Source organism: Phragmites australis, chromosome 4 (genome assembly GCF_958298935.1).
Source record: "Phragmites australis chromosome 4, lpPhrAust1.1, whole genome shotgun sequence".
Lineage (NCBI taxonomy): Eukaryota > Viridiplantae > Streptophyta > Magnoliopsida > Poales > Poaceae > Phragmites > Phragmites australis.
In genome coordinates this window covers 28,143,962-28,157,544 of record NC_084924.1, presented here as the reverse complement: position 1 = coordinate 28,157,544, position 13,583 = coordinate 28,143,962, and the positions used below count along the sequence as shown (strand labels likewise).

Genomic DNA, 13,583 nt, shown 5'->3' with positions numbered 1-13,583 from the left:
CAGTGAGAGCGAACCCTACGTTTGTGTGGGCTCGTGGGCAGCTCGGATGACCAAATAGGCCTCAAGCGAAGATCGGACGGCTTAGAACAAATCACGGGACACATGTCGGGCATTGATAAGCATAGGGGTGCCCGAATCAAAATGTACTTTGTGTGCACAAGATTAAAGAGGCACTAACTCTAAAAACTTAGTATGAAATGGCAATTCATGCTCTGTATCAAACGAGGTGATACAGTGTCCTAATCACTTTCACGTCATAAAAATCGAGGTAGAGGGTGAAAATGCGGGAAGCAAAACCTCCGCTGTTCTTAGCGCAACAGCACACAAGCTTGCCGTTCCTTAATCACGCATTCAGATTTATGGCCGCATCAAGTTGGCGCGGGAGCCGGCGAGCATGAGCGACGAGCAGAGGAGCATGAGCGACGAGCGACACGGTGTGGCTGCAGCTGTTGGCGAGCACATGCATCGAGGTGAGACTCGGCGGGTGCGGTCAAGACACTAGGCGCGGCGCTGCGCCTGCGCGTGGGAGGTCGTCGGCGAGAGCTTTTGCCTGCTACAGCATCCCGACGCGCGGGACAACCTGACACAGCCTTGTCCGTGTATGCACCTCAAATGAAAAGCTCGATCACCCAAATGAAAAGCAACGGCTGTTGTAACAACGATGGTAGGTTTTGCTTCCGAAGATACCACAGTGATCATCGCTTGCATTTTTATAGTTTTCCCTAGAAATAGAATATAATACGGTGAAAGGTTTTGTTTCCTGTAAAATGACTAGCGTAAAAAGGAGTCTGTGAGCTCTCTCTCTTTTCTTACCAGTACTACGATGTGATCAAACACTCCCCACAGAAAACATTTTTAAGATCATCTTTAGTAGCTATCTTAAATTTTTTATTTTTAAAAATATTATTATAGTATCCTCTATCACTATTACAATATTTTTTATTTTTTTATCTTCAGCAGCTATCTCATTTTACCTTCTGCTATTTTTTTTTCTCTCTCCGACTTCACTGTCAGCCTCTGTAAACAGTACTGCTTCAGTACTATATAATACTGTAGCGCCGGATAGGGTATATGCTGGAGATCGATTTCCAATACTACGGTACTTTACGGGTACTGTGACACTAAATAACTCCACTACTGAAATTGGCCTAACACAAGTTTACATGGTTTTCGTCATGGGAAACATGTGCCCAAATTAAGAAGGGAAAACTATCCCAGAGCAGAGAGAAACTTATCCGAGAATGGCATCCCTCCGAAGTGTCCCACGGCAGCGGACCCAGGGGTATTCTCGTCATTTCTGCCCACGAGACCCGCACCCGCCCTTACTTTTTCCTCCCTTTCACACTCGCCCCTCGTCATCACTCCCTCGACCCGCCCCCGCTGGAGTAGTCCGCAGCTAATAAATTTTTCCAGCGCGACGGCGTCCTCGCTGTCCTTCTGGGAAGCTTCGCCTCCGCGACCGAAAGCCACCAAATCCGCCCCGTTTTAAGCCCGCCTCCGACGAGGAGCCGCCGTCTTAACCAAGCTGTTCGGAGCCGGAGCCGGAGGAGTGTTTGATCGGGCCGGTGCCATGGCGGAGACCTGCAAGTTCGTGCTGCCCGGCCAGCCCCCAGGTAGTTCATGTCTGGGTCGTGGGGTTGTGTCGCCGCTCCTGCTTCCGGGGTTGGGGTTTTGTGCTGTTTCCACGGTAAACACGAGGTTTTCATGGTTTTTTCCCCTGTGAATCTTACGTTTGGTGTGCGTTTTTTTAGCTGCATGTTGTTATGTCTTTGAAGAATAAGTTTTTGACTTTTACGGTTTGATGAGTTCTGATTTCCGTAATTCGTGCGAATTTTGTACGTATTTGATGTTTTTGAATTTTATTTCGCGGCTTTGCTAACGGGTTCTGTCGTCTTGTAGTCATTTCAAGCGCATCAGCTACACTTTCGTCACCGAAATTGTTTTTAAAAAAGGCGAGTGATTAGCTAGTCTTCGGCGTTTTCTGACATTTCTGCCCAATAATCCGAAGCAGACAGAAATGTTTTCAGTACCATACAAAATGAGGGCAGTATGCGAGTGGTTGGAGTAGTTGTCGATGTTGACCAGTTGATGACTAACCTCATGGTAAATCTGCAGATTTCTCCCAGATACTGCTGGAGGCTCAGAAGAGATGGCTGCGGCCCACCGAAATTTGCGAGATACTGTCAAATTACAAGCTGTTCTTAATTGCGCCTGAGCCGCCAAACATGCCCGCAAGTATGACTCCTCTGATTTTTTTCCGTTTCTGTAGATGCTTTCAAGTCACCATTTATCATTCGTTAGCCGTCCTCAGTATTCCCTTTCTGTAGATGCTTCGAAGGGAGTAGTAGTTTCTTTTAGTGAAAACAGTAGGAGAGTTACATTAGCTCTACAGCTTGCTATTACTTGATTTGATCAATGCTATTTTTATGGTTTGTATGGATGACCCTGATATATATGTCTGAAAGACATTCATTGGCACTGATTCTCCTTAACTTTCATGTGCCTGCAATAGGTGGTTCTCTTTATCTCTTTGATCGCAAAATATTGAGATACTTCAGGAAGGATGGACACAACTGGAGAAAGAAAAGGGATGGGAAGACTGTTAAAGAAGCGCATGAGAAACTAAAAGTAAGAAAATACGAGTTCTTTCTACAGAAAATCACTCTTTGGAAGGTTGTGTAGGTAGTACTTGTTATTGTGCATTTTGGCTATTTGTACTCCCTCTGTTATTTTTTGTTTGACACTGACATTTCACGGTTACAACTTTGACCACTGTTTTTTATAACTTTATATCAATAAACACTAACAAAATTATACTTCTGTGAAAGCATTTTCAAAGACAAATCAAGTCATGTAATTTTCGTATAGTCAATATTGATAGTTTTAAACATATTAATGGAAAAGTTAGATGGCACAAATTCTAGGACGTCAAACAAAAAGGAACGAACCACCTTTGGTATTGTCCTATGCTTGTGCTGTCCTTGTCATATGTTATTTGTGTCCATACTTGTGATTTACTGTTGTCAGTTGTCACATATTAAGCCAAGCTGATGGCCATGCTTTGTGGATTCACTAACAACTTGCAGCTTACACTGCTAAGATTCATCTTAGAGAAATAAGCATTCTATTGAGGGATTACATGCAGGTGCAAAATGTTGCACCCCGGCGTCCCACTTACATAATATTTATCCATACTTACATCAAAGACTTGTTTCACAAGTTTGGGTACAACCTTTCGACCTGAGTATATCGATGAAGGAAAATGGTGTTGCATACTCACATTTACTGTGAACAGAAGACTCCTTTTGCAAATTATCTCTCGTGTGCTGGAATATACTGCCAGCTGAACCTTTTTTTATTGATGATCATATATTTTTGTTTTAGACCTGTTTCTATTGTGTCTTGCTAGTCTTCTAAAGCAGAAGTTTGTTATTTTAGGCTGGCAGCATTGATGTACTCCACTGCTACTATGCCCACGGGGAGGAGAATGAAAACTTTCAGAGAAGGACCTATTGGCTGTTGGAAGAGTAAGTGCCGAGCGTTGCATAATGTTCTTTGCTGTCTAATGCAATTCTATGCTCATTTATTTGTTAAATGGTACTTAAACTGATATCCAGAGGAAAGTGTGTACTGTGTAATAAAATAACTTCTCTTACTTTTCAGGGATTTCACACATATCGTTCTTGTACACTACCTTGAAGTCAAGGTACACTAATTCATACTCTAGTAACATTCTATTTCATCCGTGCAACTAAAAGCAGCTAATGAAGATTTTAATACACATGTACATTAACCAACTGTGATAGGAAATGTGCCTAAAAAACCTATGTCACCAACTGTATTGGCAAATGTGTCTGAAAACCTATGTTCACCAACTGTATTAGCAAACGTGCCTAAAAGAACTATATTAGCTAATGTTTGCTCTCAATATGTTACATAGGCTATGCAGGTTTTCTTGGCTATTGTTTTCACTGCAACTTCCCTTCCTTCTTATACTCTGATTCTACATCCCACTTAGCAAGTTAGCATCCTCCTCTACACTTTATAGTGATACTCTGCTACTACAGACAAGGCTAGTTATAGTGACACTATGCTACTGCAGACAAGGCTGCACACGTTTCTCTTCAACCAGGCTATAGTTAGACAACTTTCTAAAGTGCATGTGCACAAAGGAGGCTATGATTCATACAAAGTCATTTATTTGCAAATGATGAATTGTATATTGTTCCAGCAATTCAGTTATGTTTTCATATATTGTCAAAATTAATTATTCTGGGAGTATGAATATGAGTATAAGACATTACATACTTTTGGTGAGTCCGAAGAGGATTTAAAAAACATTTTCAACTAATATTTTGAAAATAAACCTTCCACTATTTTTTCTTTCAAAAATGAACCTTTTGGCCATGCCGTGTGTTGCGGTGTGGCTAAATCCTTGGCTGTCAGCTCATTTAGCCATGCCACGGCCCATGACATGGCAAAAAAAATTCTTTTTTGAAAAAAGAATTAGCAGAGTTTTTTAAGATACCTTTTGGCCATGCCACAGGCTGTGGTGTGACTAAATCCTTGGCTGGCAGCCCATTTAGCCATGCCACGGCCCATGACGTAGCCAAAAAAAAAATCATTTTTGAAAAATAATTAGTAGTTTTTTAAAATATTAATTAAAATTTTTAAATAACTCGTCATATGAGTACCTTCATTTCCACTTATCTAATAAAAATGTCCAACCATTTTATTTTATTTGTTTGTTTATGATTAACTTTCCAGGGTGGCAAGCAAAGCTTCAATCAAATGAAAGAGGAAATTATGCAGTTTTCCAATGTTGATAGTCCATCATGTTCAAATTCTATCACTAGTCAGATCCAGGTGGCCCCACAAACCATGGATGCTGCTGAAAGCCCGACAAGTGGACATATTTCTGAATATGGAGACACTGAATCAGGTCTTTTTCTCTTTCTTTCTTCTGCATTATTTACACGAAGTATAGATTAACTGATGGAGATTCAATTATGCACCTTCTTTCAGTGTATTTAAAGCGAAATTCGGTGCATCAGATAATTGCCGAGCAAGCTCCAGATACCACTCTCTCGCTGAGATGCAGCAGCCTGTGGATGGAGTTGTAATGGATGACATGTTATACCCTTCTGCTTGGAGTATAGGTAGTAGACAAGGCAAGATTCACTCCTATATTTGAGATTTGGGTTTCCGTGTCAGTACTGTCTTTTAAATCATTTTCTTTTTTTGAACAGTTTCAGGTTATCATGGTGAAATGCCACCAAGAACAGCTAACTTAGATTATCATTCACTTCCTCACCATGACATAGCTAGAATGTTTGATGATGCCAGCACTGGGCTAGGAGACGTTCCAGAACTCTGTCTGATTCAGTGCCATTCAACTAGTCCTTCACAGATTATCCATCTGGGTTCACAGAGCCAACACTTCATTCTTCGTTTGCCAGCACAGAGGCTAGCAATCTGGAGGATAGCACCCGTCTAGAGACATTTACATATGAGGCTCTGTACACTAACCACCTCAGCCAGAAGAAAGCTGCTGTGACTTTTGCTGGCATATCATCATCAGAGGTACTTCATTATTGTCTTAACTCTCTGAAATCCGTAGAGGCAGATGGAATTTTACCTCCTGTATTAGTGACTTAGTGTACCTAATGGATGTAGACTCAAATTAGCATATATAGAACTTCACAACCCCTTCGGATCTTACCCTTAGTAATAATTTTGGGGATCCTTATCTAAAATCCTGAATACATGTTATGTCAAAAGCAGTATAGCAAATTTGTTCAAAGTTATAAGTGAGAAAACTTGCTATAATAAATTCAACTCTAAACAAATGAACTCAATTAGAAATACTTTGAAGCCTGATATATTAAAGAAAAGGAATTGACACTAGAACAGCATGTTATGAAAGCAAATGCATATCTAATGCTCCGAATGCTTGCACTGGCCTTTATTAGAATAATGCAAGCATGGGTACAGCCATTTGAGGGTGTTACACCTGATATATAAAAGATGATTTATACCAAAATTTCAGGGGAATGGAAATAAATATACCGAAGGAAGCATCAAACATCCACTCTTGAAGCAGTCATCATTAGATCTATTCAAGATTTTACTGGTTTGAAGAAACATGACAACTTTTCAAGATGGATGAGTAAGGAACTCGAGGGGGTAGTTGATTTCGATATCAAATCCAGTTCTGATGCTTTTTGGGGTGGCCTCGAGATCGTGAATGTTGCTGATGGTTCTAGTGTCCTGACAAATGAACAGCTAGATGCTTATGTAGTGAGCCCTGCGCTTTCTCAAGACCAACTATTCAGCATTCTCGATGTCTCACCAAGCTGCGCATATACTGGTTCAAATACAAAGGTGTGCTAGCTGTTTTATGTCCTTGTTTTCATTCTTTACAATCTGCACATTCTGACATCTTAAGGTTCATAATTTTAGTTAGTTACTTAGCAGCTTGTAGTACTCATCTCTCCTACTGCATAGTCATTAAATTATGCTAATGATGCAGGTTTCGGTTACTGGTACATTCTTGGTGAATAAAGAACATGTGGAAAACTGCAAGTGGTCATGTATGTTTGGGGATGTTGAAGTACCAGCTGAGGTCTTAGCTGATGGCACCCTACGCTGCTATGCACCAGCACATCATTCAGGAAGAGTTCCATTTTATGTGACCAGCTCAAACAGGGTGGCTTGTAGTGAAGTGCGAGAATTCGAGTATCGTGATTCTGATGCTCAGTACATGGAGACTTCACATTCCCAAGCCAATGGTGTAAATTAAATGCACCTACATATTCGTCTTGAGAAGCTACTCCCTTTGGGGCCAGATGACCATCATATGCTTGTTTTGAGCAGTGGGAATGAGAAATATGAGCTTATGAATGCTATTAATTCCTTAATGCTTGATGGGAAATGGTCAGATCAGGAATTACCATCTGTCAAGGAAGTAGTTTCCACCGCAAGGGACCAAAGTTTAAAAAAATTGGTGAAAGAGAAGCTGCATTATTGGCTTCTCTGTAAAATAAATGATGATGGAAAGGGTCCCAATGTGCTGTGCAAGGAAGGACAGAGTGTAATTCATTTGGTAGCTGCACTGGGTTATGATTGGGCTATCAGACTGATAATTGTTGCTGGTGTAAATGTGAACTTCTGGGATGCTCATGGATGGACTGCACTTCACTGGGTTGCATCATTGGGAAGGTATGTTCACACATTCTACATAGAGCTGTTTCAAATTAGGATATCTATGTTTCACCAGAACTTTTTGTAAAAAAAGTTACCTAATTTCTTTCTCATCGCTTCTACTTCCACTCTGTTTGTACTTTAATAGGGAGTCGATCCTTTTTCTATTGTTGAACTATATATTTTTATGCTTTTTAGAGAGCGGACAGTTGGTGTCCTCATAGCAAATGGAGCTGTAGCAGGTGCATTGACAGATCCAACTTCCGAGTTCCCTTCTGGAAGAAGTCCAGCTGATTTAGCGTCAGCAAATGGACACAAGGGGATTGCTGGATTTCTTGCAGAATCTGCTTTGACAAGCCATCTGTCAGCACTTACTATTAGAGAATCAAAGGATAGCACTGTAGTGAGTTACCAATTGCTGAAGATCTCACTGACACTAATTCTGCTCAGCTTGCTGGAGAGGATTCCCATGCTGAATCACTTTTTTTTTAGATAATGGAACAAAGTTCCAGCCTCTACCATCCGGTGATGGTACACAGCTGTGCGTCAACCACAAAACAAGCCACACGACTCAAGTGCTTACAACAAAGCGGGGAATAAAAAAGCAACAAAGTTTAAGCCCAACAAAGGTGAGCGACCAAACGACTGGAAAGGAACTAAAAGCTACGCTTCAATTCGATTCCACTCAGGCTGCAGCTAGGATATTTCAAGCCTTCAGGGTGCAGTCATTCCACTGAAAGAAAGTTGTGGAATACGGAGATGATGATTGTGGGTTATCTGATGAACGTACACTTTCACTTGTTTCTCTTAAAAATGTCAAACCTGGACAACATGATACACATCTGCATTCTGCTGCTGTTCGTATCCAAAACAAGTTCCGTGGATGGAAAGGAAGAAAGGAGTTTATGATCATTCGCCAGAGAATTGTCAAGATACAGGTAGTGCCAACAACCAATTACCTAGTATTTTTTTATGTTTACATGCATGTCTGCCAAATTTCCCTTGCTATATAGGGTTGCAAGTAATTCCAATTCCACTTAGTTGACCTACAATGTTGATGCCCTGTTCAATGATCTTGCAATCTGTTATCTTATAACAAAAGCTTTTCTGTTCCACAAACGTGCCTGAATGGATTTGATGAATCTTTGCTTCCTTTAATAATGGATTAATCTCCTCTTTCCTTTTCAAGAATAAATCAGTTGTATGGCATACCACAACAGTGTAGCTCAAAAATCATGATGCATGTTACAAACAGCATTCTTTTATCAAACTAGTGCCTAGTAGGCTGTTGTTAACTTGTTATTTGAAAAATTGTTGAATGCTACACTAACATAGGAATTTGTTCTCTTGTTGTGTTTGGTCCAGCTGTAGCCTTAATAATAAATCTGCGTTCTTATACTATATGTAGTGGTTCAGATTTCCGATACAAGGTATTATAGATCAAACAGGGAAGTTAATGTCGACGGTTCTGTTCAAGAATTAACTTGTCTTTGTTTGTCATTAGGCTCATGTACGACGATATCAAGTGCAAGAAAACTATGGGAAGGTAGTCTGGTCAGTAGGTATTGTTGAGAAAGTTATAGGGCTTGTTCGGTTCTTTGAGATTTAATCCCCAACGGGAACCTATCCAGGGAGGGATTGAGTGAATCCCTCCCATGTCACCCAAAACCTGTAGGGAATGAATCCCTTACTTCCCCTAATCCCTCTCTTGAAGAATATGTTCGGTTTTGGCTGAGATTCATTTCTTAATCCCTTCCTCCACTAGAACCCAAGAGATATAGTGCAGATCAGCATAACAGTTGTACTAAAGCTATACTAAAGATTAATTGTCACAAAAGTTATACTAAAGCTTAGGTTTACGCAAGTTACAACCATAACAGCTGGCCTAGCGGTACTGTCACTTACAAGAAGATCCAGCTATAGCCAAGACATGGTTCCACAGCTACACTGATAAAAAACCGAACATATTTGCATGTGTGAAACAAATATAAATAGCAGATCAGCATGGTCCATTCGTTGCCAGAAATGATAGTCATTGATGTCCACAACAAATGGCATCTTAAGCGCCAGCAGTGCTTGCATTATTCAGCAACAAAGGTAATCAGTGCTTGCTATTTGATTGTTTATAAGGTTTCTTATATCTAGATTCTAGACAAGCATTGGAGCCCTGTCATGAGTCTTTGATTAAGAAATTATTTCATTTCTTAACCTAATCAAGGCAGATTCTAGATCCTCATCACAAGAAACCTTACAAATTTCTCTGTTATCTAGATTTTTGAAGACACCATATGCTTTGGTTTTTTCCTTCTTTGTCACTTCCATTGAGTTGAGAACAAATATGCACCTCTTGATTGAAAAATCATTATAAACATTCAAACCGGTGCAGGAACAAGCTACAAAGTAGACATAATGTATTGGAGTAAAATCAGTTTACAGAATACAAAACAATTGCTCGATCTGCATGCATGTTACTGCTTGGGTATGAAAACAAGAAAGAGAAAAAAGAAGAAAATTGCAAACCATGTTCGATATTTTTCAAAAGGACTATCCTATAAAAAGATATAGAACTGAACCAATCAGCATGATTTCAATCAGAACATTTGGACTAAAAAAACTTACAGTCATAAGCATGGGCATGGAATAAAGTTTAGCTAGGACTAGAGCTAGAGATCGTCGGCATGACATGCTAATATGTTATAGTTACACAGTACAATACAGTAAACGACATGTTGAGCTATACTTTCACTTTCACATATTTGTGAGCTGGATTATTTGCTTTGAGTAAAATTTCAGCACTAGTGCACTACTATCCTGTTCTTCATAATTAGATTTTTTCCTTGAAAGATTATTGTGACCTTATTTTGTAATTCCCACCCTATTCAGTAGAAGAATGCATTTGAATTATTACCCACTCCAAGGTAGTATGAAAAAAAGTTGGCTAATCATCAAAAGAAAAGGCAAGAACAAGCAGGAACATGTAGCATCATTCATCTTATGACTTGTGTTCGCACTCTTGTGCACAGTACCAGAATCAGCTGCCACCAAAATTCGCCCCTTCCCTAACCAAACATACTAACGTGGTCCTATCAACAAGCGATTCTTGAATCCTCGGTCTTCAGAACTAGTGGCAAAAGATTTGCCAAGGATGAACCCGAATGTCCTCTAATCCATTGTAAAGTAGTTAACTGAACTTAGCATATCGCATCATGAAAGATCACAAATAGCCGAAAACAAACACCCAGGCAATAACAAGACACGCAGAACATGATTCCAACATCGATGGCTAATGCTACTGCAGAGAAATCAAAGTCTAGATACCGTAAACCACGGCGCGATTAAGGGGAGAGATGGTAATCTAGAGGGTGACGAGGGGTCTATCGGGAAGGGTGGAGGAGAAGAAAGAGTCGCTTGCCTGGATGGAAAAAACTAATGATCCGGCGAGCGGCGCGCGTTACTTTGCCCGTGAACCGAGGGGTGAGGCGGGGCGGGGCGACTGTGATGCCTTCGCTGTCAAGAACCCTAGTACGCAATATCAAGAACCCTGGACGTGACGGAACCCTAGCACGCGAGAGCAGATGGGAAGGAGGAGGGTGACACGATTATCGGCGAGAAGGTGGCCACAAGAGGGGAGACTGCCGCGTCGCTGTCGCCTCCGAGGATTTTTTCCACGCCTCTGTAGTCTATGGTTTTTTTTGGGCGGGGGGGGGGGGGGGGGGGACGACGGGATGGGCCGGTTACAATCCCGGCCCAACCGAACAAGGCCATACTGAGATGGAGAAAGAGACTTGGTTTATGTGGATTTTGATCTGAGAAACAACTTGAAGGTCCATCACAGATCCAACCCACAAAGGCAGATGATGAATATGATGTCTTGCATGATGGCAGAAGGCAGGCTACAGAGAGCACTTGCCCGTGTGCATTCTATGTCTCAATATCCAGAAGCAAGAGAACAGTACCAAAGGCTTCAACCTGTGTTGCTGAAATGAAACAGACCAGGGTATGATTATCGCTACCCTTTTCTCTAACATACAATTGGCATCCGACAGGCCATGCAGAAAGAAATATTAGGCTGAAATTTTGAAAATTGTCTAAATTTAACATTGTGTCATTGCTTTTTTGTTTCCTCTTTGTCCTTCATTCCTTTTTCTAAAGATGAAAAACTGACATTTCACTCTCGGTTATAATAGCCTACAAGTCTACCTATGTTAAAATCGTAATCAGTTGTGTCAATTAGTTGTTTGCTCTTCTTATGCTTATACTTTTGTTGGGCCACTAGTGGGAACATGGTAACATGCTCTTCTAATAGATATTACGTTAAGGACCCTAGCCATCAGCAGTTTGTCCATCAATAGATATTACCGTAAGGATTCCATTGCGTGTTGAATACAAAACGAACCAAAACTAAAAGAACATGCATAACTGGTTGTTCACTTACCAGTAAATGAAAAATGGAGAAGAAACCTTACAAAGTTAGATAAAGGGTGTTTTTTTGGGTCTGATCATGCATTGGTTGATTATTTTGAACAGACGATGCAGGATGAGATGCTGAGTGTGGCAGCTGGTGCCGATGGAAATGATTTCATGACTGGATTGGAGGACTTTATCTGCAGAGACGACGCAGCAATGTCTGCCATTTGGTGACGTTGAGCTTATTAGATGCGTTAGCCAGGCGATTGCCTTCACTTTGTCAGACTAGTTCTGTAAATTCTTCAGCTAGTTGTTCACTGCTGACTGTTCAACTCGCATTCTACCAGGATTAGAATACATGAGACCACAACTCACAACGTGAAGACGGATAATAATCGTCATGGGTAATTGATCATGTATCTGTTACTTCAAACGTTGATAACTAGTCATAAATGACGGAATATGATCTGTCACTTATGATTTTATAATTGGTTGTAATCTCGATTCGTCACTTATGATTTTGATAAACGATTTTTGTGTTTTTTATATTGAAAAAGTTAACATATTTTTTTCACCTAAGTCATCTCACGTAGGGTTATCACAACTTGCTATATTTCATACTATTTTTATAATCTATGTTCTATGAGGATTGAACCAGCTATCTATCCTCATGCGTGTAGTCGTCTTACCACTTCATCTTTGTGTATGTTTTGAAGAAAGTTAGATATTTTATCCTTCTAGTTTTTTTGTTGAGAGTTATAAGTGGTGGGCTAACTGTGACTCATCACTTATGACTATTTTTTTAGTTGTTGATTATTAAATTGTTTGGTACTGAATTTAGTGAATGGTTAATTATTGAATTGTTGATTTACATATACAATTTTATGAATTTTATAATATCTCATGCCAAATTTGTATAAATATTTTATGAATTTCAGAATTTCTCATGTCAACGGTCGCAATTTGATAGGTAGTTTGGAGTATATTCGATAAAACGGGTATAATTTTTACATACAGACTCTGATTTTGATATTTTTTTTACTCCACGAACATTTAAAGAAAAAGTTACATCCGTTTCGTATAAATATTTTGTGAATTTCGAATATCTCATGTCAACTATCGCAATTTGATAGGTGATCCAAAGTGTCTTTTGGTAAAATGGGTATAAATTTTACATACAAACTTGAAAAAGTTACATCCGTTTCTCTCTAACTTTGTTAGGTTCGGTAGATTTTTTAAAGTCAAATTTGTCTTAGAAAATTGAGTTCTCGCCCATGAAGTTTTTACACCGTTTTTAGAACGTGCGTTTGTATCCATAGCTGCCACCCCTTACATCAAAATTGAGCAGAAATATATAATGATTCCTATTCTAGTGCTATTAAGGTGAGAAAAAATAAGAGAAAAATAAAAAAATATTTTTTTTGAAAGATGAAGTGATCAGAAATTCTTATAACAAAATAATAGAAATGTATGCTCACATACTGCACACATATAACTAACAACCCTCTCTGTCCATAAATGTATATGGTTTAAAACATTGATAAACTAAAGCTTAATTTGATGCTCCTTTTTTGCAATCATGAAAAGGCTGGGTTTTTTTACTATAGCTTAGTCAATGTACATTTCTTTTTTTTCTTTTGCTACTCAAAATGTTCCATAAAGCATTGGGCTCTTGTGCATATTTATACATGATGATGAATGATTTAAACAGTTTAAAAAGTGACGGGTCATCCTGTCATTAGTAACGGATCACAATTTGATTTGTCACTAATGATTGGCCTATGATGACCCATCACTGATGAGTTAATCATAAGTGACGAGTTACAACTTGACCTGTCACTTATGTCATCGGTGACGGGTAACTTTATGACCTGTCACTGATGACCTATCATAATTGATGGATTATAAAGTTATCCGTCATCGATGGCGTAAGTGATGGGTTGATGACCTATCATAAATAATAGGTCATGGTC

At 39.6% G+C, this 13,583-nt stretch overlaps 1 pseudogene; it reads left to right on the top strand.

The window, feature by feature from the left end:
• Positions 1–1,342: 1,342 nt before the first annotated feature.
• On the top strand, positions 1,343–11,993 carry LOC133915998 (calmodulin-binding transcription activator 3-like; annotated as a pseudogene).
• The last annotated feature ends 1,590 nt before the right edge of the window (positions 11,994–13,583 follow it).